Genomic DNA, 14123 nt, shown 5'->3' with positions numbered 1-14123 from the left:
GTTTTCAATTTCTTTATCCTTTTTTTCCTTTAGTCGGAGAAGTAGGAACGATAATATAAATGGGATCTCAATAGTCACACCTTTGCTGATACAAGCCTTCAGAAGCATGCGACTGTAACCTGGTGCAATGATATGAATTGCACTGCCAAGAGCAGAAGGAAAATGACTCAGACAATTTACAGCTTTCTTAGAGATTATTATTGTAATTAAGGAAATTGGCAAATGATCGCAACAAGGAGACATACTGTACAGTAGTGTAGTTGCAAGAGTTATTGTTATTGAAAACCTACAGCAAAGGAAAACACAATGTTTCATAGAAAAGCATTTTATGGTGCAGGATTCCTTCAACTGACTTTGTGAAAAAAATAACAGAGTAACAGAAATAAGCTTTAGCTTTGAAGACAATAGAAACGGACCAAAGCAGATTCATCAAGGAGATGATGGATTCAAGTTTACTCTTCAGTGAGAAAATTGCTTTCACTTTTCGTAATGTCAAGTAAAATCCAGCTCAGGCTGAAAAAAATCATGTTTATCCATTTCCTATAGCATGTTAAACCTCTTATTGCCAGTGATTTTCCAAAAATCAGCAGTAAATGTAACTGAAAGATTTCATAGCTCCGAAAACCACTGTTTTTTTGTCCCTGAAGTAAAGGAGATGGATAAAACCCTAAAAAACATGAGTTTATCATGAATACAAATTGGGATGTAATTTCAGGAAAGGCCTTCTTGATGATGTCTGCTTCTGTTCCTTCCTGGAAATGTGAGTTCCGTTTCTTTTCCTGTTGTTTTAATTAGTAAGAATAAAGTGATCATATTGACAACAACAAAAAAAAGAAAAACAGCACCTAATGCCCCTCTCTTATTTGCACAAATCCTGTTTGAGTTAGCAGTGAGCCAAGCCGTTTAGCTAGACGTTTCTGACAGTTTACAATGAACTGACGTGTAAGGCGATGATACCTGGTGGAGTGACGCCAAGAATGTTATCCTCTTTTTTATATAAACCCTAGGTTTAGTGCTGCAGTCAGTCAGCTGCAGATAACATCTTAACTACTAAGTAAACCTTCTTAAGTGATGAGGTATTTTTGTTGTTTTAGTTCACCTATGACAAGGACATTGACTGGTGAAAGTGAAAAAAGAAAAGACAAAGAGTTTGATTTTAAACAGAAGAGATCAGATATTTTCATTTTTCTGTTGATTCCAGGTGAAACATTGATTTATTTGGTCCTAATTCAGACAGACCTAACATTAACATGGAATATCAGCACTGTAAAAATTATGAAGTTTCAAGACATTGCTTTATGTGTTATACTATTCAATTCTGTATTCACTGCTCTACAGTGTTAAGGATCACTTTGACAATTAAGGATAAAGACTATCCCTGGAACATAGCTGATGTGTTAGATGTAGCCCTACCCCAAGTTGTGCCAGCTCCAGCTTCGGGGAATAGGAATGTCAGCAGCAGAAACTGAAATTGAAGACATGGGTAACGGCGGGTTTTTGCTCAGTGTATGTCTGCGGATGTCTTTTTCTTCTTCTTCTCTTCTTCTTCTTCTTTTTCACAGCCTTAGTCCCAGACTGTCCTGGGGTCAGCTGCTTTGGTTGCTCTTCTCCACTTGTCTCTGTCGAGCACATCTTCCTCACTCACTTCACATACCTCCATATCTTTTCTCACACAATCTATCCATCTCTTTCTAGGCCTGCCTCTTCCCCTGTTACCTTCCACCCTCAAATTCCATTACCCTCTTTGTTACTTCCTCAACGTCCCTCCTCATGACATGTCCATACCACCGTAACCTCGCCTCTCGCATCCTTTCAACCACATCCACCACCCTACATCGTCTACGGATTTCTTCATTTCTGATCTTATCCTTCATTGAAATCTGCAGAATCCATCTCAACATCCTCATTTCAGTTCTTCTCGTCAAGTTCTCTTCCCTCTTTCCAACTGCCAAGCATTCAGCTCCATATAGTAGTATGTCTTTTTAATAATAATAATAATTGGATGCGACAACTGCCACAGTGCGCCAGTACACTCACTACACATCAGCTGTCAGTGGGTGAGTGGGTGAGAGTGATGAAGCCAATTCATAGATTATTAGGAGGCCATGAGTGGTAAATGCCAATGGGAAAGATGACCAAGACACTGGGGTAACACCCCTACTCTTTTCGAGAAGTGCCATGGGATTTTTAATGACCGCAGAGAGTCACGACCTCGGTTTTATGTCTCATCCGAAAGACGGCACCTTTTTACAGTATAGTGTCCCTGTATAATACCCATATAGTTCAGGTGGGTGAAGGCTGAAGAAGGCTCCACAGCCGAAACGTTGTGTTCTCTTTCTTCTTCTTTTTTTCAGCATGGAATAAACCTATTACTTGTTCCTTTAATACCCATATAGACAGCAGGGTGAGCGCCCCCCACTGGCCCCACTAACACCTCTGCCAGCAGCAACCTAGCTTTACCAGGAGGTCTCCCATCCAGGTACTAGGCTCTTATCTGCTTAGCTTTTATTGGGTTGCCAGTTTTGAATTGCAGGGTGAAATGGCTGCTAGCATAGGCTGTGGAGTCTGTGGATTTGAACCCAGACCCTCACCAACTGCAGAATAGCCTGTGGATTTGAACCCAGACTCATATCGACTGCAGACCGGAGTGCTACATGACGAGCCACAGCGCCGAGCATAAGTTTGAGCCCAGAGCGGGTGGTGCACTGGTCCCTGAAACACTGCAATACCAGGTCAATGCAGGAGTGGAAGAGGCAAGGCCCTGACCCAGCTCCACTTACCAAAAATTCATTTAATATCAAGCACCTTCAGAGGAGCCCTATCATATATTATACTGATAAGATCAGAAAGTACAGTTGATCTGAGCCATAGACCAGAAGGAAATTGTCTTATTGGTGAAGGTTGTGAAGCAATATTGCGAAGTGAATTTCCCAGGTTTGGGATCATAAAGTTCTTCTAGGGAACTGTGTACCGAAAGGTACTTTGAGACTGTACAGGTAGAATTCAAATCTGTGCTTCAAGAATGCAGGCTATAAAGGTACAAAGTGGAGTTTCTGAGTAATAGAATGGGATGAGGTGGATATGGAATGAAGTGAAGGTAATTTTGCCCAAAGCACAAAACAGACTTATCCTGAATAGGAGTAAGAAAATAAAATAATAGAAAGAAGTGGGGTAAGTGGATTAATAAATCAGTAATACAAATATAAGGAGAAAGGAACTACTTTCTAGAATTATTAAAAAGACAAGATAAAGTTAAAGAATGGAATAAAGGAATATGTGTAATTGCACAGGTAAAAGTGTGTTGGAAATCTAAGAAAAGACATAAAAAACATAATATAAGATTCCGGCAGTATTAGAACAACAGTAGAGGATGAAAATGTAAAACGTGTCATTGTTGCCGTAATGGGAAGCTTCTGTGCAATGCAAGGCTGGATATGAAATCAATATTTCACTCAGATATAAGACAGAAATAAATAACATGAATATCATTATTCCTTGAACAAGCAAGAATGGTAATGGACAGGCACAAACACTGTATAAGCTGCAAATAAAATGCAAAAAGATCTAGAAATGTAATTCAAGACTAGGAAAATACATGACAGATGACATTTAATGTGGACAAATGCAGGGTACTTAAATTAGGCAGTGAAAACATAACCTATAAATACAAAATGGGAAAAACTGAGCTTGAAAAGGCTAGTTATGAAAAAGGCTCATGTGTTTTCTGTATGTTGACATATCATTTACATCTTTCTAAACAATGTTGGGAAGAAATCAAAAGTGCAAACCAGGATATATAGATAAAAACATGGAATCAATATTGAAGTCGATTGAAAGTAGGTCCTCGTTTAAAATATCTTTTTGCAATTTTCAGAAAAGGAAATGCTGCTTGTCAAGAAGATATAAAGTACGTGTCAATATAAACACTTAGCTTTTTCTTAACAAGCAGACCCTTTTTTAAGCATTTACACCATATCATTTTTTTTACTGCCTACATCCAAAACTCTGAACATGTCTACATTGAATATCATCTTCCAGGTGTTTGCCCTGTCTTGAATGAAATCTAAATCTTTTTGGGCTTTATTTGCCATGTCCCCAGACTTTGCTAGTCCTCCTAATTTGGTATAATTTGCAAACCTGACAGGTTTATTAACTATACCAGAATCTAGATCATTGGTACAAAGTACAAAGAGCTGTGGTCATAGTACAGATCTCTGTGGTATGCAGCTAATTAAATCACCCTAGTTTAAGTATTAACCCCTTATCAGTACTTTCAGTTTTCTTTTTAATAACCATTTATCAAATCAACACTTGGATTTCCCTTAACCCCTTCCTCCAGCAATTTGAGAATTAATCTTTTATGAGGAACTTTATCAGAAAGCCTTCTGAAAATCTAAATACACTGTATCAAATTTCTATCCACATGATCGAAGTCAATAGGTTAAGAAATGTCAAGAAGCAGCTTTCAATAATCACTTACTGTATATTAACGTATATTCATTCAATTCATACTAATCCTTAACCCAAAAAAATAATTACATCTCAAGTTGCTCCTTTCTTTACATATCCTGTTTTGCTCATGACCTTTGCTCACATTTTGAGGCACAATTCTGAACAGTTTACAGTTACATAAATCAGTCCTTTTCCAAACATGTCTTGCAAAAACAGTGAGGGCTCGGGTTTCTCCCTCACGCACTCTGTCCAGATGAAGACGGAGAGGGAAGGAGAGACTGCAGTCGTCTCTCTCCCTGCTTCACCATTTTCTGAAGGAATGGTAAGAACAAGACAAGGAAACTTGGAGTCGTTTGTGTGGCAAATTAATAAACAGAAGTCTGTGATTCCTCTACAATAGTTTGTGGAACATTTGCCTTCTCTGCTGAAGAATGACTGATGCTTTGCAGATGTTTGTTTTTTTTTTTGCAGTGGTATTGGTATGGACCATTCTGCCTCACAAGCCAGCCTCTGCTGAGCTCCACACCTGTGCTGAGCTGTGTTTGTCTTTAGGGACGTGCTTTGGAGCTCATACATTCCCTGCATCATGCGGCCTAAGGAATTTTGGACATTTTCCTGTGTGGGCTTCATGGGTTTTTTAATTAAATGTTGGCTACCAGGTCCCATATTAATCTCAAATTCCACCCTGAAGCTGCTGAACAATACAGCTCTTGGCACAATCAGTCTATTGTGAATTTTTGCGCAGTGAGAAACATGGTTCCAAGCATGAAGACGCCAAGAGTATTATTTTTCTTCTTTTCCTGACCAAAATGAATCTCATGTCTCTTCCCCACAGGGTTCTTGTAGTTATAAGGAAGGAATAACTATTTAACAGTAGAGATATTAAGCATGTTAAGGATTGCGGCTCTGGCGAAGAAACAGTGATCAAATTAATCATTGTCAAATAAGATGAATTAGACGTTGGTTTCCTAAAACTGTTACATTGATTTTCTTTCTCTGCTTTCAGAAGTCTTTTTTTACATAGTGGGATCCTGGGCTAGGAGATAAAGTATGACAGAAATAATCACTTTCTCTTCTGCAAAATTAATTTGGCAAAGAAACTTTCAAGCTCTTTTTGTCCTCATGATCTAGGCTTTTTGCTCAGCGCGTACTGCTTTGTTGTGTATCACTGAGAACTGTGGGAGACAGTGCCTTTTCTGTCTGTGCAGCACAATCATGGAAAATCTCCAGTATTCGGTGTCTGTACGATTTTTTCTGTGGCTAAAGACATTTTCAACATTGGCTCGTACCCAACATTGATGCCTTGTTTGTGTACTGTATAATATGTTTAAATATTTCTGACTTGTCGTAACTGATTTGCCAATGTTTTGTACTTTTTTATAATCAGCCTTCATGTTTTCTATATTTTAATGGAAATTTCTGAGGAACGTGCTTTTTAAAGGATTGACACAAAGGCCTTCTTAAAAAAGAGAAAAAGCCTCCTCTCTAAGATTCTTTACCTGTCTAATCAGACAGACAGTAACCCTGTCTGGATTCCAGCTTCTGACTTTGTATCACATAACTCTATTTATGAAAGCTGTTTGTTGTTTTTACCTGACATCGTGGCATCACACACCTTTTTGGAATAGATAACTTGACAGTCAGGTATTAACCGAAAATGTTTTTTTGATACTTCCGTGGAATTTATTTGCATATAAAATAAATGATGTCACAACACCCTGAAGCACCTGTTCTTATGGCTGCTATCATTTTTGCTCTTAACAATACACAACATTTTTCACTGTCAGAGTAGAAGAATCAGAAGGAAAAATACAGCCAGAGCCGTACTGTATTTAAAACTACCCAACATTGATATTCAATGTAGCCTTTTAATGACACAAAAAGTACATTCTTGGCTTTAATTCTACTCATGACTGTTTATTACAGTATTTAACTCACGCCCTTTGGAAACTCTCATGGACTGCTAGGGTAGAATAATTCAATGGAGTTGTGACACATTTGTGTTTAAGCTCAAACCTCTGAATCAGCTTCATTGAATATACTGTAATTAGTGGCACAGATATTTAACATTTCTTTTTACAGTGGGCGTATGATACTGTATATGATATTTGATATATGATACAGTATATGATATACTGTATGATATATGATTGATATATGATGTATGTGTAGTACAGGGTCTCCCAGGTTTAAAAGACACACTTGATTCAGGCAGCAGTGATCAGTTCCTCCAGTTAATTGAATAATCCAACCAATTCAGCCAGGGTTTAGGGTGGAACATCAGTTTGAAGACCCCTGGGGCTCTGACAGGAACTGAAGTTGGCAGCCCTAGTTTTTATCATGCAAATGTGCTGCGTGTTCTAGTGCTGTGCTATGCCTAAATTACAGTATGTATCACTTAAAATTCATACTTATTTCCCTGCAAATTTGTTTCAATACCCTCCAAATAAGTGCTTTTTCATTATGCAATAGCGCTCCTTTTGAAAATGATCTAGGACACAAACACGCCCATTTCAGTTCTGTCCTGTGCACTGTAGTTGACTTGTTCTGTAGGTTACAAGCATACATGAGCACTGCCAGCCTGCTCAAGAGTACATAACCTTTGGCAAACAGGAAGCATTTCAACACTTCAACTCAGTTCAGTCTGTTCGGAAGAAAGTCCAGGCCACACAACTGCCACCACAAGACTGCTGCAACACTGCACAGGATACTGCCAACAGACACACAGCTTAAACATAAGCAAAGTTACAAAGGCAGGAATCCCGAAGATATATGGTAAAACCTACCACCTTAATGGTAGAAAAGAACCACAGTACTGCAAAAGTCAATGCATGGTGTAAGCTTAGGAAAACTGAAAAACCCAACAGACTGTGCCAAACTTTCATAATGACTTATTTGACCAGCCTTTTCCCTCGCTGTGGCATGGTTAACAAGTGTGATGCATCAGGACAGCTTGATTACACTCCAGACCATAGGGAATGTTGTTGAAACTGGCCATTACATCTGCAGTTTTGGATATACTCAGTGAAAATAAGAACTTGTTATGACATGCTGGGTACAACATCTGTTCCCAGTTTTTCTTTCGCAAATCTCTGGGTTTTGACCTCCAACATCGAAGCTACAATGCAAACACTCACTGTTTTACTCTAAATTAGCATTCTGAGGCCAGTTAATCAGATGGTTAATTGATTAAACAGATCTCACATATTTTACTTAAAGGGGAACTGCACACCCAATGTTTCAGACCGGTTATTAAATCTCAGTAACAAAATGAATTAATCAATGTTATAGAAAAAATTACTTATTTAAAATTAAGCACAAAATCGTGAACTTTGTGAAAGGAGTGTCAGTCTCCATGTTGTCGTAAACGGGCATTCGAGTTCCCACGAATTGCGACACGATGCAGCCCTTCCTGCTCTCTAGTCACTGTAAGAACTAATGTAATGTGATGAACGAGCGAATAACCACGAATGCACCACAGAAATGTTCCAACATGATCAGCAGGTAGAGTTAAAACGTAGTATTTGTCAGCAAAACCGTCTTGAAATCAAAAGCAATACTTCTCTTGGATTTAAAGAGATGTATTCACAAGCCTGATTCTTCACAATGTCATAGGGCCGCACATGTCACCAGAAGTTTTGCCTCGTTCTGAATCGCTGAACATGGCGCCGTGGATACCTGGAAAATTAGCAGATTCTGTGATGTAAATTGGAGATTTTACAAGTTACTCTGTAGTTTTTTACTTTCAAAGTCAACTGTAACAAAGTCAGAATAAAAAAAACAAATATTGTTAATTATTAACCAAGTAAAATATTACCAACTATAACTTTAATTTTCTGAAACTTTATGCCAACAAAACAGTTATCTCCCGTTAAACCAGACTGCTACTCTTGTTTCTTGAAAATCTGACTCCTCTGGTTATGGTGGTGGCCTGATAGCTGATCTTATCAGGGTTTTTAGTCATACTTATTAGTTAGAGTCACCAGTCTTTAATACATTCTTAACCTGGGGTATTTTGCTTGTATTCCCACATAATTCTATTTGTGAGAGCTTTTAATATTTATTTTGTTTCTGAACACTCTCTTTATATGGCCAGCAGCCATATCACCCTGCAACTCACAACTGGCAGCCCACTGGAGCTCAGCAGGTGTGGGCCTGGTCAGTACCTGGATGAGAGACCTCCTGGGAAAAACTAAGGTTGCTGCTGGAAGAGGTGTTAGTGGGGCCAGCAGGGAGCGCTCACCCTGTGTCCATGTGGGTCCTAATGCCCCAGTATAGTGACGGGGACACTATACTGTAAACAGGTGTCATCCTTCGGATGAGATGTAAAACCGAGGTCCTGGCTCTCTGTGGTCATTAAAAATCCCAGGGCATTTCTGGAAAAGAGTAGGGGTGTAACCCCGGCATCCTGGCCAAATTTCCCATCGGCCTTTATCAATCATGGCCTCCTAAAAATCCCCCTCTATAAATAGGCTTAATTACTCTGCTCTCCTCCCCACTGATAGCTGATGTGTGGTGAGTGTTCTGGCGCACTATGGCTGCTGTCGCATCATCCAGGTGGGGCTGCACATTGGTGGTGGTGGAGGGGATCCCCATTACCTGTAAAGCGCTTTGAGTGGAGTGTCCAGAAAAGCGCTATATAAGTGTTAATTATTATTATTATTAGTGTCTGAATTCTTAGCATTTTTAGCCTCATCTTCTACATTCTACATTAAGGTCTCACTAGGGGACACTGCTGCTGAACTTTTTGATTTGTGACCTAAGTGTCTCTGACACCTAGGCCATTCAATTTGACTTACAAATCCTGTACGCTTTATCCAGCCCTACATAATTAGTTACCTCTCGTAATCTGAGTGCAATTGGCCATGCTTGGCGTATCGTTGCAACAGCACCCTAATTCTTATGTGTCCCTTTAGTGGTGACATGACAAGACCCTATCATAACAGCCCCGTCTACCACCTCTAAGACTGTGACCCCCTGAAAAGTCATGATCTGTCTCCTACACTCACTGTTCCCCTGGATACACAGATCAGCTGCTTGCCAGTGGGTTTGAGTTGTGAGTGGAAAGACTTCGGTCTAACTGTGCGCCTGCAGGTTAGGGAGCGACTGCTGGAGTGTAGAGTTCCCATTGCCAGATCCACGTACTCTCTTTAGTTTTATTGAGAATAGCCAGAATGGCCCCAAAGCTTTTGTTCTCCAGAGTTCGTTTACCACCATGTTTGATAAAATCAGCTTAACTTCACCTTCAGCCCAGGCACTCCTATGTTGCTCCACCCTATGGATAAGGTTATTTGGTATTCCTCTGGCTGACATTGCCAAGTTTACTCCCTTTAGCCTTACTGAACTGGTTCATAAAAGTAAACTCACAATTTAGCTTTTAGAATATACCCTGACCTTCCTATACTGTTTTATTTTCTGGTCCTCTGTCCTGTGGTCACAAACGTCATCCATGAGCTCCTGGACTGTGTCCACAGAGTCTATAATTGCTGCTCTCTTACATCATTTGTAGGTGCCAAAATAAAGTAACCATGCTCCTGACAGCTTAAGTAGTTACAGTCATATTTCTTGAACATGTTGTGGAGCAATGGTTTAAAAAAACATCTCCTTAACCACCCCGTTGAAGAACTTTAATCAACCTCTTCGGTCAATGATCAAACTTCATTCTTCTGTGTCTAGGAGCTTTGTTCAGGGGCTTTAATCTACAATTAGCTGTCTGAGAGATACTCAGAATGGGTCATGACTGTATTAATTTTCCAGGAATCAAGGAAGACACTCCAGGGTTTTCTTTAAAGGATGGAATGCAGACATCACCAGTAGGGATAATACCCAGATCATCACAAAATGGTACGGTTAAATGAAGGACAGATAATCAGAAAGGTTTCCAAAGTAACTTGTAGAAATAAAGCTAAAATGTGCAGGTAAACAGAAATGTGCAGACCACAATGGTACCATCCCTTGAGAAACTGCTGATGCCAGAAAAAACATGTAATGTACATGGTGGGGACATGACTTGAGCCAACTGTCCATTCCATACAGTCCTCCATCTGTTCAAGGATGCAACCGTCGTCAGGACCTGATGTTGTCATGGATGCAACATCACATGAGAGTCCAAAATAACTGAAGGAGCACAGGAATCGAGGCCCAGTAATAACGCCTATGACAGCACTGCAATCAGATCCAGGATCTGGCCAAATGCCCACAGGGGTAATAACGTCACTGGAAAAAGTCCCGATATTCGATTCTAGCCCTGCACAAGAATCACAACCATTTCATCACCGCTGAAGTTCAAGGACCATCACAACCGACGCCAGGTCAGGAGACGTTCAAGGAATGCCAGGAATTAAACAAGGTGTCCACAGAGGTCTCAAGCCTAGGACTGCAACACAGTAGGAAATGCTGACACCCGTCAAGGTCAAGGCAAACAACGGGCTTCGAGAATCATCGTTCTTGAGTCTGGAAAGTAGGAGGAGGATAGGTGAGCTCGAGAGAGTTTAGTGAAACAGGGAGGCTTGGGAAAGATTGTGAATGGTAGCGTATAAGCAAAAGATTGCACAAATGATGGAGCATTCTGGAGATTGGCAAAGTTTGAGAGGTTCTCAGTGAAGCTAGTGGAAGTCCTCAGATTTATTATTATTTTATTTTAATTCACCTCATGAAGGATATTAGTATGTTTAGTACATCCTGCCAAAACAGGACATTGAACGAGTAGAAATTAAACTATTTACCTGTTAAATTATCCTTTTCATTTTAAAGACAACAGAGACCATTAAAACTTTTAGGAAGTAGCCAGGTGTATTGATTTCTGTACATTTTGTTGCTTCTACATTTTGAACATTTTTAAGAATACATTGAAAACAATATGAGTTCAAATTAGGCCTTGCCTTGCTAAAATTACATATGGAGGGTTGATAATATTCAGTATTAACAGTTCCTCTTATAAATATGTTGCAGCTGTAGCTCAGGGGTTATGTTGTTATCAAGTCCTTTTCTACCACAATGTTATAGTCTCAAAGGATTTATGGGTTATAAAAATAATAATAAGAAAAAGCGGTTTCTCTTGTCACAAAACAGTAAAGGTTTCATTGTCATATGTATTTTATTTTTTTCTTATTTTCAGTGAGTCAAATTAAATAGAAGTTGTAAAATAGCCAATAAAACCCTTTCTAAATTCATTTGTTTTAGTTTCTATCTTGACATACCCATAAAAGCTTTTATCTACTCTGTAAAATGTTAGGTCATATGTCTGAATTACCAGGAATCTATTTCAAATCATTTACTTGGCCGTACTGTTATTTCAAATGCCATTTCACAAAACAAAAACACAATTCTAGGGTGATATTTGAAGTGAACGTTTAGAGGTCTTTCTCATTCCCAACCCAAACACACACTGTCCTTTAAAACAGAAACATGAAAACTAAAAACGACTGAGTTAATATTTGTTCAGGCAGAGAACATAACATTCAATCTCGAAACAAAAATGTTTGATTGCCCAATGTCTTTTGAACTGAGTTCATGCAAGCAGTAAAAACTCTCGAAAGGTCCATTATCTCTTTATAAACACTTTAAGGGTAAAATAAAAACGTCTCAAGTAGTTCTGCGTCAAAGCAAAGGAAGTTAAGACAAAGCAGTGTACAATGGTGTGTTTATTGCAAACTAAACTGTTTGACCTTCTGGTTTGTGCCCTCCAAAGGGGTGACCTATTGAGTGACTTGTGAAACTGAGTGGACGGATAAAGACCAAGACAAGGCACTCTCTCCCTTGTTGAAGGGGTCTATACAGTTTGTACACAATTATGAAACTGCCTTCCTAACAGTGCTGCCCAGTGCACACAGCTAAACTCTTATTATCCCATTCCCTGTAAACCAAATGCGATTATAAGGATATTTACTTTCTTTTTCTCATCTTTATAAATGCAGTAGAGTGGCTTCATGCTACTATTTGGGAAAAATGAACTGTTTACCTATGATGTGTGATTTCAAGGAATTTATTTTTTTATACCTGGACATCTTTTTTTTCAGAAATGTCTTCCGAAAAGTACGGTTTAGTTCCCAGTGAAAGTCGACAGATGTGCGATCAACACGGTGCCCTAATGTCAGCTTCCTTAAAAAAAAAGAAATTAGCAGAAAAACCTAAGAGGAAAGAGGAGGAGGAATTAAGGAAGAGGAAAATACAAATACGATTATTGGAATGCTGTATATATTTTATTAGGTTCTCATTTCTGTAGTGGTTGTAGTTTTTCTGGTTTGGTTGTGTGTGGAGAGATGTCGATTATGAGTTTGCAGAATGTTTGGGGAGCCCGTAATCAAATTCAGTTTGTAAATATCTATTAGTCTGATATTATGAGGGGGGACGATTGATTTACTGATTTATCAATTTGTTCATTTTTGATTTACTGGGAAAGAAAAGGTAAAAAAAAAAGCTTCCTGACATTCCTCACTTTTTGATTTCTTGACAGACCATAGTATGTGACAGATTGATCTAAGAAGGTCTTTGCGCTTACACAATTATTTAGCTCTAGAGCTCTTTTGACGGTTGACTGGGGTACATACAGTATGCACAATTTTACCATGGTTTCACTTTGCTTATTTGCCCTCATAGTTTATACCATGTTTTACCATAATAACTTTCAGTGTTTTTACCTGTGTCATACCTTATAAGCAAGAAATAAATGCTATACCTGATATACTGTATAGCATTTTGCAATTTTATTGCCAGAAGAAAACCCAATAAACATTTATAGCTACAATACTGAAAGCAGTAATAAGACTGGGCAATATCCAGAAGTAAAAGTGATACTTTTGTTCTTAAAAGTCTGTTGTAAACTGGCTTTTATGAACTAGAATGTACACCATGTTATAGACTCTTGAATGGTTTAAGGTTTGCCTGCTGTTTGTATATTTATTTATAATGTTGCAGTCATTTTGGGTTCCGATTGGTTCAGGTTTGCATGACCCCATTCTCGGATGCAGACAGTGTCCCACTGCTGTGGATGTTTCTGAGTGTTTCTGAGTGGTACCCAGACCCAGTGGCCTTCACAGGGACCACCAAGATGTCCTGTGAAATCGCTACATTGCTATTATCCACAGAATGACTGTGTGGCATACAGATTAAGACTGGATTTCATTAATTTAAATTAAAGTAACCAATGGTTATGGTAACTAATGCAAAGCAGAGGGGTGACAGAAAGCATTGTACTTGAAATGTCTTGGTAGCGATGCCTCCCTTTTAGTGCTGGACATCAGGAATTGCTAAAGAATACTAGATATTCTATTGATTTTCCATTCAACAGGGTTCATAATAACCCGAATCAGCTTGTTATTGGCTTAACTGGACTAGTTCAATAGCTTCATCCAGCTCTTCAAATGCTGCTGCTTTAAAGAGGCTTAGAAAACAAACAAAAGTTATGCCAATGGTGTTTGTTGATGATTAAAAATGAAAATACTTCCTTTGTAGTGTTTTCCAAAAAGCCAGGTAAAGTACAGTACCTGTACAAAGTCTCTCTAGCAACTAGTCTAAGAATCAATTGAGATAAGGCACAACAGATGCCAGATCGCACTAATTCAACTTTATGCCTTCTTTTTTAATCTGCAAAGCATATTAAATAATAATAAATAAAGATGCCCATTTTGGGGTTATGTATAATGAAAAGTTTATTTTTGCTGTTGAAATGG

General features: G+C 38.8%; 1 non-coding gene across 1 annotated transcript; it reads right to left on the bottom strand.

Annotated features, from left to right (window-relative positions):
• Nucleotides 1-2695: 2695 nt before the first annotated feature.
• LOC138241452 (U2 spliceosomal RNA) lies at nt 2696-2883 on the bottom strand. The gene has a single exon (XR_011190681.1). It is a non-coding gene; the product is annotated as a U2 spliceosomal RNA (small nuclear RNA).
• Nucleotides 2884-14123: the final 11240 nt, after the last annotated feature.

The sequence above is a fragment of the Lepisosteus oculatus genome, chromosome 1 (genome assembly GCF_040954835.1).
Source record: "Lepisosteus oculatus isolate fLepOcu1 chromosome 1, fLepOcu1.hap2, whole genome shotgun sequence".
Classification (NCBI taxonomy): domain Eukaryota; kingdom Metazoa; phylum Chordata; class Actinopteri; order Semionotiformes; family Lepisosteidae; genus Lepisosteus; species Lepisosteus oculatus.
Note: the sequence above shows the minus strand (reverse complement) of the source record. Positions and strands in the feature narration are given on the sequence as shown.